Source organism: Bidens hawaiensis, unplaced genomic scaffold (assembly GCF_021521415.1).
Source record: "Bidens hawaiensis isolate Kalapana, Puna unplaced genomic scaffold, B.hawaiensis_p1.1 tig00043456_1, whole genome shotgun sequence".
Lineage (NCBI taxonomy): Eukaryota > Viridiplantae > Streptophyta > Magnoliopsida > Asterales > Asteraceae > Bidens > Bidens hawaiensis.
In genome coordinates, this window is record NW_027497700.1 from 86,693 (window position 1) to 92,692 (window position 6,000).

Below are 6,000 nucleotides of genomic sequence, written 5' to 3' on the forward strand. Positions count from 1 at the left end.
TCATTTCATCATCTAATATCTTGTATAATTTACCTGATAACTGCTCTAGTATTAATAATATACTTTTTTATTCAAAGAGTAATATAGACTGATTCTCACGCCGGAGGGTGGTCACAAGGAGGAACCCCCCCCCCCCTTTCTTAGTGACGAGCTCACGGTATCTGTTTTGCAGGTTATCGGAAGAACCATCTTGCCGGAATTAACCCCTCGTGGGAAACGTCTATCTAACCCTCAGGTTACTCGTAATCTGTCGGGGTTCGACTGGTGTTTCTTCATTGGCGCCATCCGTGCATAAAGCTAGAACTTTATTTTTCTCCAAGTTTTTTCAAAATTTCTGGAAAGATGGTTAAGGATACTCCGGTCCCAAAACCGAGTAACCAAGAGACTCTGGTAATTATGACCCCAACTATAAGGGGGAATACCGAGTACACAAACTTTACGAACACTACCCCAGCTACCCAAGCCGGGGCAAGTGAAGTAAATAATCAGACACTGGGATTCACCGATACCCAGTTAGAAAATCAACAGACGAGGCTCCCCTGCCAGACACTCGATGAGGTTAAAGCGTGGGCCGAAGCACGGCAAAAAGAGTTCCAAGCTGAGTTGGATGAACGTTTACGTTCACTCCAACAAGTGGAAGAATTCGAATACGACGATGATTCGGAGGAATCCGAGGAAGACGCGAACCCTCGTCATAGGGCGAAAGGGAAGCGTAAAGAAACGGATTCCCAACCGAGAAGGCGTTTTGGAGAAGCATTCAGTCCAATAAACGTGGGCAACAGCCCACGGGACTTCTCCAAAACATTCACGCCAACTGCGGCAAGGGCGGGAACGTCCAAATTCGCAAGGGACATTGCAGAAGCAATCGCCCCAAGAAGTGCCAAACAAATGTCCAACATAGGCACGTACGATGGTATCTCTGACCCTGACGATCACTTGAACAGATTCATCGCGGGGGCGACCGTCAGTAACTGGACGGAACCCACGTGGTGTTATATGTTCCAAATGACGCTGTCGGGGCAGCTAGAGCGTGGTTCGACCGTCTGCCGGTCCACCACATCTACGATTGGGCAGACTTCCAACAGAAGTTCAGCCAACACTTTAGTCAGCAAAGAAAGTACACTGAGGAGCAGTGGACAATCCTCAAGTGCGTCCGAGAGGAGGAAGAATCTTTGCCTGACTTCATCACTCGCTTCAACTCGAAGAAGCTAAGCCTGGGCAACGTTAGCGAAGATCTCGTTCGCGCCGCTTTCATCCAGGGCGCAAACGACCCGGAACTCATCCGCACCCTGACGGGCAAAGATGGCATGCCATCCACATGGGATGCCATCATGACCGCAGCTAAACGCTTTGCGGAAACCGAAAGGCAACTGGGTAGAGATCTTCCACAGAGCACGAACCTCTACACCCAGAAGACGAGGGAAAACAACGTCCTTACCGCCCGATTAAACAAAAAGCGGAAGCTGGGCATTTGGCAGTCAAGGGTAAACTTTGACACCCCGTCCGGTTTCCAACATCGGTTGGGCGGAAGAGATAACGTGAAACCGGAGAAGAACTCCAGGTGGACGCCACTCACAAAGAGTGTGACCGAGATATTCGCCACGGAGGAGCTCCCGTGGCCAAAGGCTCCGTTTATCCGGCATCGCCACAACGCTGATCGGAGAAAGTATTGTGATTTTCACAAAACCAAAGGCCACAACACTGAAGAATGCTTAGACGTAAAGGACTTGGTCGAAGCATTTGTTAAGGATGGGACACTCGCGCACCTTGTGGCGAAGTGAGCGTCGAGCAGGCTGATGCGTGAACCCCAGCTGGGGAAACGCACGAATAAAAATCGCAGCTTCAACGGAGACTACATACTGCGTAAACAACGAGATCCCGAACAAGATACATGTCGGCTCGATGGTGCTCCCATCCAAGCCACGCCTAATGGGAGCTCAATTACACAGTTTGTATGTAGATCAATTCCAAATTTGTAAAGAAAAGGCCTAGAGCCACTTCTAATGGAAACGATTCTCCTTCAAATTGAAGCTGATGATTTTACATTTATATTTTATGAACTTTGCACATGGAGATGCCGGTATCCGCCGCATCAAGTGAAGAATCGTTGCGCAGGGAAGGCGGCAAAACCCGCACAAACCCAAAAGCATCAAACCTTCACGCAGGTCAGTTAAAGGGGAAAGGTTCAGCCATCCCACTATGTGAAAGTGCCGGTATATCCGCATGAATCATGGTAGAGGAAGCTGAACACTAACCTATTAACAACCACGCGTTGAACGGTCGATTCGAACACTAATGCCGGTAGTCGCCGCATCAAGAAGAGTCATTGCGTGGGGAAGGCGGCAAAACCCGCATAAACCCAAAAAACGACAGAACCTTCACGCAGGTCAGTTAAAGGGGAAAGGTTCAGCCATCCCACTATGTGAAAGTGCCGGTATATCCGCATGAATCCTGGTAGAGGAAGCTGAACACTAACCTATTAACAACCACGCGTTGAACGGTCGATTCGAACACTAATGCCGGTATTCACCGCATCAAGTGAAGAATCGTTGCGTGGGGAAGGCGGCAAAACCCGCATAAACCCAGAAAATGACAAGACCTTCATGCAGGACAGTTAAAGGGGAAGAGTTCAGCCATCCCACTATGTGAAAGTGCCGGTATACCCGCATGAATCCTGGTAGCGGAAGCTGAACACTAACTCATTAACAACCGCGCGTCGAACGGTTAAAAGTCATTCTGAAAGGATAAGGAAAAACCTACGCGCAGGTCAGACATAGGTAAAGTTTAGCCATCCTACCAAGTGCAAGTGCCGGTCCTATCCGCACACTCACAAAGGGGGAAGCAAAACTTCAACCTACTGTCAACCACATTCAAGGTTAACTTATTCTAAACACTTGGGAAATCGCTAATTTAAACTAAATATGCAAGTCATATAAGGTTTATAAAGCAATGAACCCAAAGGAAATAACAGTCTTATCCACAAAAAGATTTGTATTTCACAAAAGATATATTACAAGAATGGCCGGGCAACTACCCGCCTACAAAAAAAAATCTAGTCTATCCTAGCAGCGGAAAGGGATCTTCAGAATCAAGCTTCAGGACCACTTCCACTTGGACCCGCCCCATCAGTAGAGCGTGGCGGTTCAAGGAAAGCCTTGAGGATAGCAAGTCCATCATCAGCAGCAGTGACTTCCTTCACCTTCTCCACCACCGGATGCGGGAAGGCGGCATATTGGTTCACCGCTTGGTCATATGCAGCCTCGGTGTCCACATCGAACAAAGGGAAGTTGGAAGGCGGGACGCCTTTCTCAACGAACCCTAGACCAAGCAGGAAGCCGGCCTTTTCCCCATCCTCATGAGAAGCGTTGAGGGCTGCGCTCATGGCATCATCGTAAGTAGTCTCTGAAAAGACCCGATGCACAACCTACAAAGAAAATACAAGTGTCAAACACCTTTTCTATGTACAAAGGAAAGCGTGAAGACGTAAAGCTAAACATACCTGAGACAACGCTTCTCGAATAAGCCATTCCTTGGCAACCAGAGCTTCTTGGAGGGCGGCTTGAGCTTGGGTGCGGGCGCGTTCGGCTTCGCTTTTGTTAAGGTTGGCAAGTAGCACTTCCTTTGCAGCAGCCTCTTCAACGCCCTTAAGCTTCCGCTCGGTGTGGTCAAGCACGCCCCTCTGGTCCAGGATCTCTTGGAGCTTCTTGGCATCTTCCATCGCCAAGGCATCATGAGCACGTTGGAGAGCCTCTAATTTGGCCTTGAGCTCCTCGTTCTCCACGCGTAAAGGCTCAGCAACGGCTTCAGCCTTGGTGGCCCTCTCGGTTGAGTTCCTCGCAGTCTCCTTAGCCAGCCGAAGCTGTTCGTTAACAGCTTGGGCAGCCTTGGAGCGGGCCTCGAGTCGCGCTTGAACCTCAACCTCGAGGGCCTTGAAGGCCTTCTCCTTCTCCGTAGCAGCTGCGGCCAACTGTTGGTTCTCCTCCCGAAGAGCCCGCGCTTGAGATACTTCCTTGGCGCGAGCTGCTTTCAACTTGTCGTTTTCACGACAAAGCAGCTCGACGCGCGGCTGCATCCGGGCCTGGAGAACCCGAAGCTCATTGGTTAGCCTACCCTCCTGGTAGCTAGCCATGGCTTCCCCCAACGCACCATGGGGAGCAGCATGGCGAGCCCATTCCACGCACTCCACAGGGGTACGAAGGGTTGTTCCTCGGCGGATGTTCCATCGCGGAACATACACTTCATTGGAATCCGACACTGCAAAAGAAACAAAGCAGTTAGGAAAAGATGAAGAAAAATATAAAGGCCAAAAGAACCCTACGTACCTGTAGGGTCGATCACAGGCCGATAGCCACCGAACCCATCGCCTGAACCTAAGGGAAATCCATCCAAAAGGTCGGGCAGATGGGAAGGTGACAAAGATTGGCGAGAAGCCCTGCGCATACCTGATGGGCCGGCCGTCGTTGCCGGTGGCGGAGGCATAGTAGCGGCCGCCGTGGTCGCCGCCGCGGTCGCCGCCGCAGAATCCGCAGCAATCGTAACAGCCGGCTCGGTGAAAGATGCTGTAAAAATCGCACTTACCACCGGCGGTGACGTCATCTCAGCTGGAACAGTCGGCTCAAGGGAGTGAGCAACTGATCCAGCGGAAGCAGGCGCAGGCGCCTGGGTCGTCGCCTCAGGTAGGCTGACCGAGCCTACCGTCATCGGCGGAGGGGTACTCCTCTGCGCTCCACCCTGGAATGCGTCAACATCCACGCCTACACAAGAAGATAAGTGTTTCAATAAATTTATAAAGTGATAAATCTACAAAGATAAGGATGTTTGTACTTACGGGTTTTCTTGAGCCTGAACGTACGGACGGGCGGGGACGAGCCCGATGGAGCCGGTCTCTTGATGCCGGTCACCGTCGTTGTCGTTGGTTCTCCGGAGGTAACAGTCGTAGCCTCCGGAGCAGTGGTATTCTCACCACCGGGGTTCCCCGCCACCTCTTCACTATCTGACTCGGTTTCAGATAGAAGCACCGGATCAGCTGTGGCGGCTACCTTCTCCTTCCCTTTCCCGCCGGCAGCCCTCTTCTTCCGCACCAACGGAGGACCATCTGCGGATTCCTCAGAAGAAGACAGGATGTCAGGAATTCCAGCAGCGGGTACAGCATTGAGGGGTGGAGGATAGAATAACGCCTTACCTGGCCGCCGGTGGCTCAGGATCTCGTGGCCCAGCGGATAGACCTCCACAAACCGATCCGCCGTTTGTTCCAAGAGGGGCAACTCGTTCTCGTCTAGAGCACGAGTACCCACCCGCACGGGACTGTCAGCTTCCCGCGGGTACAGGAGCGACTCCAAATCGTTCCCCTCTGAAAGATAAGAAACAGTTAGAAGACAAACTCATATCAACAAGAAAGACAAGACATACCATAAGGAATAGAGTTCAAACCGTATTCGAGAAGGATGGGAAACCGAGACGCCTCCTTCCATACCCGGCTCATCCCCAGCATCACCATCCCGGACTCCGCAAACCGGTAAACCGGAGATTGGACCCGAGATATCTTCGCGAACCATTCCGCCTCCTGGTAGTTGGAAGCGTGAAGGCTCGGAAGCGCTTGCCCCTTCTTAAACTTCATGGCAATGGGGATGGCGCGGGCAGAAATGTAGAAGAACTCCCGCTTCCACGATCGGAGACTGCGCTCGGTCGCGCAAATCTTCAAACCCTTGATCCGGGTTGTCAGGGTGTACCACCCCTGGATGCACCTCCAAGTATAAAAGGTCATCAGGCGGTCCACATAGGGCTCAATGCCCAGAATTCGGCACACCCACTCGAAGTGCCGAATCTTGGCAATCGCCATCGGATGCACCTCGGTCAGGTGCACACCGTGCCTCTCCAGGACACGGTACACAAACTTTGTCAATGGGAACCTAAGGTTCCCATAAACAAAGAATGCAGCATATTGCCACTGGGGGCATCGTACACAGTCTGCTGGGGTTCAGGAAACTCAGGCTCAAGAGA